Source organism: Ceratotherium simum, chromosome 2 (assembly GCF_057802395.1).
Source record: "Ceratotherium simum simum isolate JZ-2026a chromosome 2, ASM5780239v1, whole genome shotgun sequence".
NCBI classification, from domain to species: Eukaryota; Metazoa; Chordata; class Mammalia; order Perissodactyla; family Rhinocerotidae; genus Ceratotherium; species Ceratotherium simum.
The window spans coordinates 72387196-72400979 of record NC_141901.1 but is presented as its reverse complement, the minus strand read 5'-3'; the positions used below and the strand labels follow the sequence as shown (position 1 = coordinate 72400979).

The 13784-nt window shown below is 40.0% G+C and overlaps 1 protein-coding gene across 3 annotated transcripts in view; it reads right to left on the bottom strand.

Moving 5' to 3' along the window:
- The window catches only part of TGFBR3 (transforming growth factor beta receptor 3), a 185763-nt gene that overhangs the window by 74335 nt on the left and 97644 nt on the right, over nt 1-13784 (bottom strand). The gene's annotated exons all lie outside the window — the stretch shown is intronic.

The window sequence follows — 13784 nt, the reverse complement described above, 5'->3', positions numbered from 1 at the left end:
AAATAAATAGAACATATTTTTTTCTAAGCTGGCAAAGGCAGAATAAAAGTTATCTTCCCTCAGGACTGCCTCATCCTTCAAGTCAAATGACTAAGCTGAAAATTGGAGTGCAGAATCCCCCGGGGGCGGGTCATCCCTCTGGATCACCAGAGAAAGGACTTTCTTCTCTTCCAGGTAAGCTCCAACTTCTATAAAATTAAGTGAGTTCTGCCAAAGAAAAGTGCCGAAAGCTGAGGGAGAGGGGCTGCCAAGGGGAGCTGCCAGCGCTTTCATCATCCCAGCCATTAGCTTGAAGGGGTTTTCCAAAGAAATGAAGCACAGAGAACACACAGAATAATAACTGATTGTATATAGCCCCGGTCCAAAAAAGGAAAAAACAGGGAAGAAAACCATGAGCCTGGAGAGGAAAATTATGGCCCATTTTGATAGCGGATCAAGGACTATTGTAGGTTACCACTGTCATCACTAACATCATCAAAACGCACCTGTGAGGAGAGCTGGACACAGAGCATTCAACAACGTCCTCCCAGAGCACATGAGCCAAGGTCAGTCAACACGGATGTGAAAAAGCAAAAGGGTGGATAAAGAAATACTGAACAGATGCTTTCATATAACTATGTCTCACAGCGGCTTTCCGTACAGAGGGGTGAGGCAAGACCCAAGAATCGGGTTTTTAAACAAGTTGAACTCACCAAAGAGCACCATCGAGTGATAAGGGAGGGAAAGGACAAAAAAGGACTTTAGCTAGAAAGACACAGACTCCATGATACACTGGGAATAATAGCACATCCCAGCCATAATCCTTACGAGGATTAAACGGTCTAGGTCTAGGACGTGAGTCTATACAATCATCAGGGATAGAGCACACAAAGCTGGACTGCTTTACATCTTCCCAGTGGCTGCTGGCCCACTCTAATCTCAATGTATCTCTGCCTTGTATTGTAGGGCTTGCCTATCACACCAGTGTCACTTATTATAGTATATTCTCAGGTCATTGATAAGGCACTAAACTTTACTTAACTTTCAATACCCATGCCTTAGCACATGGTGGGCATTCAGCAAATGCCCACTGGATGTTTAATTCTCTACTTTTCAATGCCACGAAAGTACTTTATTCTGTGAATAATTTGCACTAGAGTACATAATACCATCTCGTTCCTTAACCGTTGAGTGTGCGTGTCTTATTTTCCAAAATAGATCATAAACACTCAGTAGGCAAAGATATGTCTTATGTTTAAGTCTGTGCTTAGTATAGAGTCAATAATTTTTAAATGATTGATCACAGCAAATTCATCAATTTATGTTACCCAAAAGGTTAAAAAAAAAGGCTGAATATATGAATAGGTTCAAGGGATTTAGCTAGCTAATTTACAGAAAACCAAAAAAAAAAAAAAAAAAAACACGAGGAGACTCAGACTGTCTGAGTTGGTTCTGCAACACAGCTAGGATTGCTTTTCTACTGGCATAAGCGTAGCACCAAAAGCAGAGCACTAATGAGCGGTGATGCCGCGCACAGCTACAGCAAAATAACATGTCCTTGGTTGTACGGAGTCCACCTCACAGCATTTTGGAGATGCTGTCCACATTTAGAAATAAACAGACTGATCGCACTGTAAACAAGAGAGGCTGCAGAAACACAGCAGGGGCCAAGATTCAGGTCACAGCATTAACTAAACAGAGATGCACACTACAGAAAGCAAACACCACGGAGAGTGAAGAAAGGAGAGATGAAATCCTTACTTGTTCAAGAGTAGCTGAAAATTGCAAAGAAACACTCTGTCACTAATACTACGTGTCAGTAAAAAGTTTCCAGATTTAGTCATTCCAAAACTGCTTTTTGAGCACCACAAGGGCACAAAGAACAGCAATGTGTATCCACAGAGAGTACATCAACTCTTTTTCTGATGATTTTCTTTGCAGCCCTCAAGCATACACTTCTTGGAGCTTGTAGATAAAATAGTAATAAATATGTATCTCAAATGAACAAAAATTAAAAAAGAAACCTTAAGAACTGAAAAGAAAAATATGTATGAGACAGATACTGGTGTTCGGGTCCAAAATTTTCCAGATGGTCAAAAGTGTTGAGGCCTGGCTCATACGATCAAGGAAAGATTTCTAGGAGCCACAGCTCTCCGAGCTTTCCTGGAAACGGCTGCCTCTTCGATATGTGGCAGTGTCTGGCCAAGATGAATCCCCGACTCTGGCACATGGGGCCCAGGCAAAGCCCCAAAAACCATTTTGCAAAGAGGAATTTACACTATGATTGGGAAATTAAAAAAAAAAAATACTCAATACTTTTTTAAAAAGATCATTTGGCAGGAACAGAGAGTCCCCCAAGCACCCACTCACCTAATCCCTCAGCAACCTTCCTCTACTTGTATAAATCTTGCTGAAGGGAAGACAGAGGACAACCAAAAACAACCAACAAAAGAATGAAGGTATAAAAGCTCCCGGAAACGTGGGGAGAACATACCCGGAATATCTCTTAAAGAATTCCTGGCTAAGGTGCCTAATTTCTCTCAGGCTGAAAAAAAGAAAAGAAAAGGAAAAGAAAATCCTCTTTAGAACCAATTATAGCTCAGGATAGACTACAGTTACAAAGATAAAGACAACCTGCTGAAGCTTTTCATGGGTGGATTGTCCAGCGATCATGGTCTAAAGACCAGAGCTGAGACAGACAGCAGCAAAGAATAGCCCATGGAGAAATGATACAAATGGTATCCAATAATTTCCAGTTTGGAAATCCAAACAATAGTTTACAGAGTTGACTCTCAATCCTACGTCAAATTTACATAAAAATAAGGGTCATCACTTAGTCCATGCACTTCATAAGCATAACGAACTGAACCTAGGGCCCATGTGACTGTGAAGACTAATGGGGCTTAAAGGGGATGCATACCAAATGAGGGAACAATGACTGGTCTCTAAATTAGTGGCTTCTTTCTTAATCTTAATCTCAAATCATAGAGATTTGAGAACTTAATGCAATAATGAACCTTCTCCCCACAAGAAAAAAAAAACCCATATGCACACAAAACTTCGCAGACAACGTCAGGGAAATATATCCATTGCAGGGCCCATAACCCCAGGTTAAGTACCTATTAACCTAGGTTAAGGAATCCATTGTAGAAGAGCAGGAAAATTCTAATGGAAACAAAATGACTCCATCTAATTAAACTAGAGACTACACCTCTGGTCTTAAGATGTCATCCTTTCAAGGAAAGAACAGATGACAACTCAGAACTAAAAAACTTTCACATGCAGTTTCTGGGGTCTCAGTGACCTCTTGAAACCATCCACATAGTGGTCCATAAAGCCTAGTCCAAGAGTTCCTGCTCTAATCATGTTTGTCTCAACAGTGCTGAATGTTTGGTCTTCCTAATGGCATGAGAAAATGTAAGTAAATTTGATCTGTCACATCCCACATGTAGACACTGTCCCTCATACACTGCTGATCCCTCCCCTAAAGAGAGGAAAGCTGATTGGTCTAATCGGCTCTACGGCATCTATTTATACTAGGTCTTCTGAGCTTATCTATGCACTTCAACTATCTACTAGATGTAATTAATGTATTTCTCCTATTTTATAAAGAAATTCAAAGTAAATCTTTTCTGAGTACTTCTCTGGAAATCTGAACACAATTTTGACAAAGTCAAGGCCAAGACTAAGGAGCATAAAACCTCCAAGAGGGAGAGACAACCTTTCTATCTCCCATTTAGGAGGCATGTCCTTGCCCATTTTATCATCAGAAAACAACATGAACAATTTTCTCTGGACCTTGTTAGGCTGAAGACCTCTCGGTTCACCAAAGATTATCTTTGATAAGCAAAAACATACATTGCATCAAACTCTGTATACCACTGTATATAAATGAATTATGTACTTTCTTACAGGAAAGAAAAAAAAACCCTACTCTCTTGATGGAAAGATGCCATATGAAAATTGTTCCGAATTCCCCAGGATTCATAGTAGAGATGCAAGATACTTCTACCATAGTGACTTGAAAAATGCCTTTAGTTAGACCCCCTACTCCTGGAGGTTGTTAAAACAAACAAAATCAAAGCAAGCGAAACAACTGATATGAGAGTCTAACAGCTGTCCAATTTTGCTAACATGTCAATGAGGTTCCATTTCAACATTTCTGATTCTTTTGACAGCCCTTATGGATCCATGAAACAATGAAGTCATCCCAAACATTACCAAAGAGACTCCTGTTCTCTAAATCCAGACCAAATAATGCTCTGAAATGGATGATCCAATAATCAGTTTACACAAAGACAGATAAGAACTCCAGCAGTGAGTCTATAACTAAGACCCATAAAATCACACCCTGGTCTGTATATAGCCATCATCTATCCCTTCTTCAGAGGTAAGGAGATATTCACTTAGCAACAGTGTTGGTAGTAACTGAAAACATCCTGAATCTGGGTCTCGTAGCACCCATAATTTACAAAAACAGACAGTGAGACATGAACCTATTACAAGACATTAGGGTACCACAGCTGAACTCCAATTTTACTTACATTTGGGCAATATGGTTTTTAGGAACTCAAATCTGACCCAAGATGCATCTGAAATGTGCAACCAATTGCTGGGAGTGGGGAACGGTAGTTAGTTAAGCTGCTGCTACAGTGTTTTAAAGTGTATTCCAGTCTGAGGAACCCCTACAGCTGACATTTTATTTGCCATTGCTCGTCTTTTGCCATTTGGGAATTAGTATAAAAAGAGTCCCTTAAAACATTCTTGGAGGGGTGGATTTGGAGTTTTAAAAAAATTTTCCGTATTATTTTATTTTTATATTTCTCTGAATTTCTAGAGAAACATCAATCAGTTGGTGCTGAATTCAAGGAATCTCCCTTGACCCCCTAAGTGTCTCTACCCTCACCCGGGAATCAACTGACCATCCTCCCTGGTCCCACCAGCACTGAGGTCAAAGATTTCACACTGCTATGGCAAAGGATATCAAGCTCTTTCTCAACAGTTTTGTCATGAAACCACTTAATGTGATGAGAGGGACCCAGCCGGTCAAATCCAAAACTAATTCCTCTTCCCCACAACAAGGACGGGATTCAGGATTCCCTGGGAGCCTCTGAAAAATAATCTAATATGACCACAAAACCGGAAAAAAAAAAAAAAAAAACCAAAAATGAAAGTCTCAAATTTGATACAGAAATAAGTCTGCCTCTCTGCTCTATATTTTGAATGCCCTGGAAAAATACTCGGAACTAAATTTGGGTTGGGGGTTGAGGGACAAGAACTCATATAAACAGAAGAATATTTCTGAAACTATAGGTCATGACCCTCTAGAGGGGTCCTGGGAGAGTTGCAAGGGGATTCCAGGGACCCTGGCCCTTCCTTCCCAGAGTAGCCCACAAGCTCAGTCACTACAGAGAAGAGAGGAGGGAAAGGGGAGACCCTGGGTGTGGTATGTTCTGGGGTAGGAACACTGCTGCAACCCACAGGAGGCCGCTGCTGAGAGCAAGTCTGAGAACACTGACAGCACCTCTCCACTGTCCTTCAGTATTAAGCATCTGCCATCCGAACATCATTCTGTATATGTCACTAACACACCACGGCCTTTCAGGATTCTGGCCTGCAGCACCCTCCCACCAGCCCCTGGATGGACATGTGCGTCCAACTCAAAATGCAATATCCAGTGAAACTGGCCCCATCCCTCAGGCAGAGCTGGCACTAGGCGCTGCTCCCACAGACCACACTCATGTTTCTACCTCTGCATGGCACTGTCGTGATCCGTTTAGGTATTTGTCATTTACTCCCTCCCCCTTACACTGTGAAATCCTCAGGACATTCTTCAAGGGCAGAAACCGAATTACACTCATTTCTGCATCCTTTGGGCCTAGCACAGGGCTGGATATCTAGTAAGCAGTCAAGAAGTTTTCTGAAACAATGAATAAAAGGAAGAATCAATAAAGGGTATTAATGAAATGCAACTCAAGTAATTGTCATGTTTTTCTGGCCAAAATGGGGGTAGGGGGGTATGGGTGCATCTAGTAAAGAGAACATTAACCTCACTATCAAGTTCAACTTGAACTTTAAAACACAGTCAAGAAAAGCAAACAGATTCCAACTCATGCTACCAAAACGAATGGTAGGGGTTGCCTGGAACATATGTTGGAGAGGATTCCGAGGCCACACCCAGACTTTGTGGGAATAAACACCCTGATTATCATCCTCTGCTGTGTGTACAGGACAGGGTAGAGCAGCACCTATGATACGCCACGTACAGGGACCACACTAGGCAAAAAAAGGAAACAGAATTTTTTGGTTATCTTTAACAGTTATGCAAATTCAATATGTAAAAACTTCTGGAGCATGTTTTCCTCCTCAGGGATAGATAATAAAGATTAAAAAAGAACAAATGTCTCTCATTGTCTGTCTGCCTCTCTCTCTCTCTTTTTCTCCCTACCTTCCCATCCCACCCTTAATCTTGGGTGTTGGCCTTGGGGCATAGGGGAGGATGGGGAGTTGCTCTACAGGAATAAGAGGCAGGAACTACTTTGCTTCTGGAAGAGAGGGAAAGATAAGGAAGAAAAGAAGTGGATTGAGTTGTGAGCAAGATGACGGGAAGCTAGCACAAGCTGAGAGGTCATTGAAACTCCACAGGGATGGGTCAACAAGTATTTTTATGAACCATGATGTCTACAGTGCCAGCTAAAGTTGTTTGAGTTGCTTTGATGTAAATCTTCCTCTATCTCCTCTACAAAAGCTTTAATAATGTTTACGGTTCTCATGAACAAATGCACTATGGAACTCAAAATGGTATTGGTTACATTTCAAATCCAAGTGAATCAAGTGTATCTCAGACACATCACGTGTAGAAGTATAAACCCAGGATGTGAAGAGGGCCATGAGAACTCTAAGGCTCTCATAATCTGCAGAAATATACCCTCCTCTGAATTTCTACAAACCAGGGAAGTAGCAGAGGTGCAACCAATCATTCCTTGAGCTCCAGGGACTCACCAGTTGATACGTGGATTAGACCAAATTACTCCCCAAGGAAACTAAATTCTGGTCAGGGTAGGAAAACCTTGGGAATTCTGTGAAGTCTGGTTTCCTCTGAAAGCTCTAACAAAAACAACTCCTGAAGCTCAAAGTAGCAGCCCCCTAAGGGTATTCTGGTCTCATCCAGCCAGGTTATGATTTTAGAGGAACTTGAGCTTCAATGTTACATGGCCTGTCTTGAGAGAGAGAGAAGAAATAACCCAGATATCAAAGGTGGGAGAACATGTTATCAGTCTATGTTTTGGGAACATTTTTCCTGCAAAAGCATTATTTTCTTTGATCAAATGTTCCACTATCTTTTAGAGGCAAAGAATGTTAAATGCTTTTAATTCAGGCAATGAACTGTCAGAACAGCCTAACGCACGAGAGAGCAAATGCAGTTTGCAGTATTTACACTATAGTTCAGTACTTTTGCCTGTTTTCCTCCTCAGAATCTGTTTTCCCTGAGCCCTGCAATGAGTCTTCAGGGTAAGACCTATGATCACAGAAAGCAGAGGGAAAGTTGTGAAAATATGCACACAGAATTCAGCATGCTGTAGTTGAAAATGTCTGAAATGGGATAATATCTTCCTAAAGCCACTACTGAAGGATTTAAATTTCCTATTTTCTTGAGGCAGCATTAAAAGTAGTTCAATACATTCATTCTAACTGGAAATGTATTACTTCTTATACAAAGCCACAATGAAGAGTAGGACACCTGGTAACAAGTTTATTATAGTTACTCTATACCCTTAAAAATTCTTTAACCACTTAATAACAACCTGAAGGAAAAAGGAAAACAAAAATTCAAAGAAAGAAAGAAGCAAAAGACCTAATTGTAGGAAGTCTGAACAATGTTCCTTATTTAGATCAAGAATGATCCTGTTGATATTTATTTACAGGTAAATCAGAATTCAGAGTCATGGGACGAGGAATGGATTTTACCTCAGAATGAAACAAGTGCAAATTCTAACACAAACCATTTGATTTCAAGTTATCTAATTAATACTAATGATAACTAATACCAGTCATTCATTTCCCAAAAACGAAGACACTATAATCCTGTCAAAACCATACATGTAGTCAGCAAATTTAAACCCTGATAAATCAATTCATATTACTGGGAATTATTGAATGTACAGAGCAACAGAAGGAAAATGAACAGTACCAGTTCATTTCCAAGCGAATAATTAAAATTGTTTCCCCCATTTGACATCGGGAAATATGAGGTTCTACCTTAACATCTGGAAATACTAATTGTGTCTTACTTTTTATACATAGTATCGTTTTTTATAAAATGAGAAAAAAATGAGAAAAATGAGAAATGAGAAAATGAGAAAAAAAATAAGCTACTAATCTGTGAATTTTACTCAGTGTATTAAACATGGAAGGCACAGCTGGAGCACCTGTATTTAAAGAGAGTTTGAAAGTGTTACAAAGGCTTAGTTTCCCATGCAAATGGAGACGGTACAAGCTACTCTTTCATAATATATCTCTAAAGAAATTTTCTAATTCTGACCAAAGTCTGGAAGGTCCTAAAAGATACCAAGATCAAACAGCTTAAGCTCTGTTTCATAATTCAGTCAAGTCCCAAATGCCTATTAAGTCAACAGCTGCTAGTCTTCTACTTCTCATTTTCAGCAAAACTATTAGTCTACCATTCTGTCTCTGACTCATCCTTTGAAAATACCACTAATAAGCAGTAAGTAGAGCCAAAATGGGAAAAGTAGAAGCGGGGGTGGAAGGGCTACACTACAAAATATTCAAGCTTAGATTATAAATTTAAATATTCCAAAATTACCAGGATCTTGTAGAAATAATTAAGATTCTCTGTCATTCATGGTGTTCAGGCAGAAATAAGAAATTTGACTCGGGCCGCCCCATGGCTTAGTGGTTAAGTGCGCGCTCCGCTACTGGCGGCCCGGGTTCAGATCCTGGGTGCGCACCGACGCACTGCTTCTCAGGCCATGCTGAGGCCACGTCCCACATGCAGCAAATAGAAGGATGTGCAGCTATGACATACAACTATCTACTGAGGCTTTGGGGGAAAAAAAAGGAGGAGGATTGGCAATAGATGTTAGCTCAGAGCCGGTCTTCCTCAGCAAAAAAAGAGGAGGATTAGCATGGATGTTAGCTCAGGGCTGATCTTCCTCACACAAAAAAAAGAAATTTGACTCATAATGACAAATCTCTATAAAAATGTGATTTGAAATAAGCAAAATGTGGTATATCCATACAATGGAATATTATTCAGCCATAAAAAAAAATGGAAGTACTGATACGTACTACAACATGGATGAACCTTGAAAACATTACGTGAAGTGAAAAAAGCCAGACACAAAAGGCCACATGTTGTATGATTACATTTATATGCAAGGTCCAGAGCAGGCAAATCCATAGAGACAAACAGCAAATTAGTGGTTTCCAGGGCCTAGGGGTAGGGGATAATGGGAGTAACTGCTAATTGTTACAGAGTTTCTTTTTGGGGTGATGAAAATGTGCTGGAAAGAGATAGTGGTGATGGTTGCACTGCATTGTGAATGTACAAATGTCCCTGAACTGTACACTTTAAAGTGGCTACAATGGTAAATTTTATATTATGTGTTTTTTACCACACACCAAAAAAATGTGATTCATATGGGATGAATCAGACCAAGTCTTGAGTTTCAAATCTCAACTGGAAAGACCTTCATGTGACACTACAAGGAACTCAGTTTATCTTAGAAGGCCGAAAGGTCACTTCAGTCCTCAGGACTTCAGATCTAAGGCAGTCAAAACTAAGCCACACTCTAAGCTAGCTTCAGACAGTAACTTGTGTTTCCTACTCATTTTTTTTTTCATTTATTCAAACAGTATTAGTTAAATACCTCTGATGTGCCAGGCACCATGCCATTTACCGGAATAGAAAGATGAGTAAGATGCAGCCTATCTTTCCCCAATTTCCTCACAGTCCAGAGGGAAGACAGACATAGGAAGAGATGATTATAATGCAACACTAAGACTGAGATATGTAAAGGGTATATGGGGAGAGGAGAGGATGTCAAGGGTTGGGAGAGGAAACAAGCAGCTTGGGCTGGGCTAGGCTGGGACCCCAGGCAAGATAAATCAGACCCAAACTTCTCTAAGAAACAAGCAAAATCAGCAAACATGATAACTTTCTTATTTCTCTCACTCTTTCCCAATTTTCTGAAGTACTTAGATTGGCTGGATGACTACTTGTTAGAGATATTTTAGAAACAAAATTCACAAAGTATAAGCTGGACTGGATGACCACTAAGACCCCTTCTGACCCTAGAATCTAGGGATTCCATGACTTCATTATTAAATACTTTCCTTAAGACTTTCAGAATCACTTTACCCACTTCCTATTTCATTTCTTCTCTAAAGAAGTTAGCTAAATTTGTTTTTAAAAATCCATATATTTAGAAAGCAATACAGTAAAGTCCTTGAGAGTGTTTCCCAACAGAAAAAACTTTTTAATTATTTCAAAAGAAAATGATACTAGGATACAGCAAATCTATGAGGGAAGTGATGACAGTTCTTCAGTATTTCATAGAATTCAGAATACTGTTGTGCTAGGTCAGGTCATATCTCTCCATGTTTTGGTATATGTGAGTCTGTGGGAGCTTGTTGTCTCTGGCTTATAAGCCCAGATTCTAAAATTAGAACCAGCTTTGAACAAGCCATTTTCTTCATAAGATATTAAATTAAATCTCCCTTAACCTTAAAAGAGATCAGAGTAATCACATAGGATTGTTGAGAAGGTTAATTAATTTATATTATAAATATAATCCTTTGTAAACTCTGACGTGTGAGGGAATTTTTATTATTCTCTCAAAGATGATAAAAAGTTAAACTTTCCAGACCATTACAGATGGATAGTATTCTAAAATATCCTAGCTTTTAGAATAGAGAGAGAAACCTGATAAAGTCAAAGTCATCATCAGATTCCATATCCTTAAGCAAACAAACTTTTTAACCAGAGTTAACAAGCAGCAAAACTATATGATTTTCATTTCTTCTTCTATTAATTTTCCACTCACCAGGGCAGGCTCCCAGTCAGCACTGGGAAATAAAGTGTGGATGATGTACAAAACGGATAGCGTCCCTCTTAGGACAGTGAGTAACTAGATGTTTCATGGGGAGGGAGGATCTTATATTAGCTTCAAGCTACACTAAGAATGCCTTAGCATCTAAGAGACTGCCTTTTGATTAATACCTTATAGTTTAAAATGGGACCATAAAGTGAAATATGACTAATCAGCATAGCATAATGATCAAGAGCATGGACACTGGCACCAGACTCCCTGTGTTGAACTCCAGCTCCATTAATTCCTTAGCTATGTGACCTTAGGCAAATTGCTTGACCTCTCCGTGTTGTTGTTTCTTCATCTAAAAAACAGAATAATAGTATCTACCTTTTAGAGTTATTATGAGGAATAAATAAGTTAATACTTGTAAAGCACTCACAACATGCTTGCCCCATAGTTACAAATTATGTATTAGCTATAGGCAGGCCCTCAAGAGATTTCAAGAACTTTGCACAGTCATCATCTGAGGCATCACAGGAACTTTCTCCCATAAAGATGGATCTCCCAGGCCTTCTCATATCCTTTTCCTTCTTGTGAAGTGCTCTCCATTCACCACTCTGGAACCCACTCCTACCAGAGCTGTTTATGAAATGGGGATACTGCTCTACTGTGGTTTGGAAATTCTTAAGGACAAACTATATGCAAACTCAGCAAATTAGACTTCTCAATTCTGTTTAGAAAGAGTAGAGATATATATTAATATACTTAATTACAATTTCATATTTTCACATGGGATCAACTTTGTTTACCTCATAGAAAAAACATCATGCTCTTTAAGAAGCTTTCACGTTGTCAGTGCCCCCAGAAAGAAGAGGGAGGCTCTTCCCTGCAGACACTCCTGACCCATGTCCAGTTGACCTTCCTCTTACAGCATCCAGCATCTGCTGCCCTGTATTAAGTTAACTTTGTACATATCAACTATCTGAGAGGAGGGGCTGGGACTTGTCTTTTCATCACCTTAGAGCCCAGTCTAATACCTGGCACTTAGTAGGTACTACATAAATATTTAATAATGAATGAATAAATGGACGAATCAATAAACACATTTTAAAGCATAATTTAATCTCTTCTAATATCTACATTTTCTTCCAAGTTGGCCAGTGTCTCCTGTAACCCAATTCTTTGGGTCACGCTGCCTTCCTTTCTAAATTACAGGCAGTTTGACCTAGTGGGTGAGAGCAGTGACTCAGAGCCGGTTGGAATAGCAGCTCTCCGCCTACCAGCCTTCGGGCCTTGAGCATGTTAAGACTAAGCGAGAGCATCAGTTTCGTCAATTGTAACATGGGGATAATACTCACGCCTATTCCATCAGATGTCAAAAGATTAAACATGTCATACGTGTAAAGCACTCAAAACAGTGATGGGCACGTAGTGAGTGCTCTTTAAGTGTGAGCTATTATTACTTCTACTCTCTAAAACTGTGGCTATTTTTCTCCATTCTCTTGGTTCCTATAGAAGGAAGAGCTTGTGTATACTGTCTTAAACTGAGGTTCTTCACAGTCCTCCAAACACCAAACTGCTAGCATCTTTGGACTCAGTCCGCACCTTCTTCCTAAACCAACTTCTCCACTCTGGGCAGACAGAAGCCCCATTAAGCTTTTCCTTTGCCGTTACTCTCTTTCTTCCCCACCTGGCAACTCCATGAACTTCATCAGCCATTCTCCCAAGGCTCTTACTCATATCATTATCATGACCAACAACATCTCCATGGCTCACTACACTCTGGCTTCAGCCAGACTTGGAGATACTTCAAAGTCCCCATATGATTTGGGAGAAGGATACGGATGTGTTTGGAAACACATGTCCTGAACGAGATGCCCTGTTTCCACGTATTTGTTTACCCTGACGAAAACTGACCACTTTCGGGCTTGCTACAAGCTCAGTGAAGACCTCCACCAGATACAACACCAAAGAGGTCGAGACAGCTGCAAAGGTTTCTGTTTCCCTGGAGATGGAGTTTCATGGAAGGCTAAGAATCACCACAGCAACCAGACTACAAAAACAGTCCGTGGGCTTCAGCCCCATAACTCTGGTAAAGCAATTTGTACTCCGTGAAAAGGCTGGGGCACAGAAGTTGAAAAATGATCAAAGTAAACACTGCTCTTCAAGCACCATTTTGTTGTGCTGATTTCAAGGCATCAAGTCACAGCATCAAAGTTCTGGTATGAAAGATGCACATCAAGTGCCAAGGATTTGCTAGGCTGAACTAACTGCTCTGGTGCGAAGGTCTAGAGATAAATTCATAGCACATTTTCCAAAACAACCATTTCAAATTTGCTCTAAGAGCAGACCAGGGTAAAAACGTATGCCATTATATCAAGTTACCCTGCCCATGTGAGAACAGCTGTTGATCCCAACCCTGGATTTTAAGAGAGAGAGAGAGAAGGTGATTTTTCTGGTTAAACTTTAAATAGACTTTATCCCATACTGACCTTACATGGATGAATTCCTATAAATTTAAGAAAAAAATTATCCAAACCTTATTTAACACTAAATGAGAAAACAACCTGTTCTAGTATCTCTGATCTACTACCATCAACCTACTCTATAGTTTAAATAGCACATAAGAAACTACAGTATATTATTTCCACACTATATAGAAGTAGCTGGCCCAGTGGTGTAGTGGTTAAGTTTGGCACACTCCGCTTCAGCGGCCTGGGGTTCGGATCCCAGGCATGGACCTACACCACT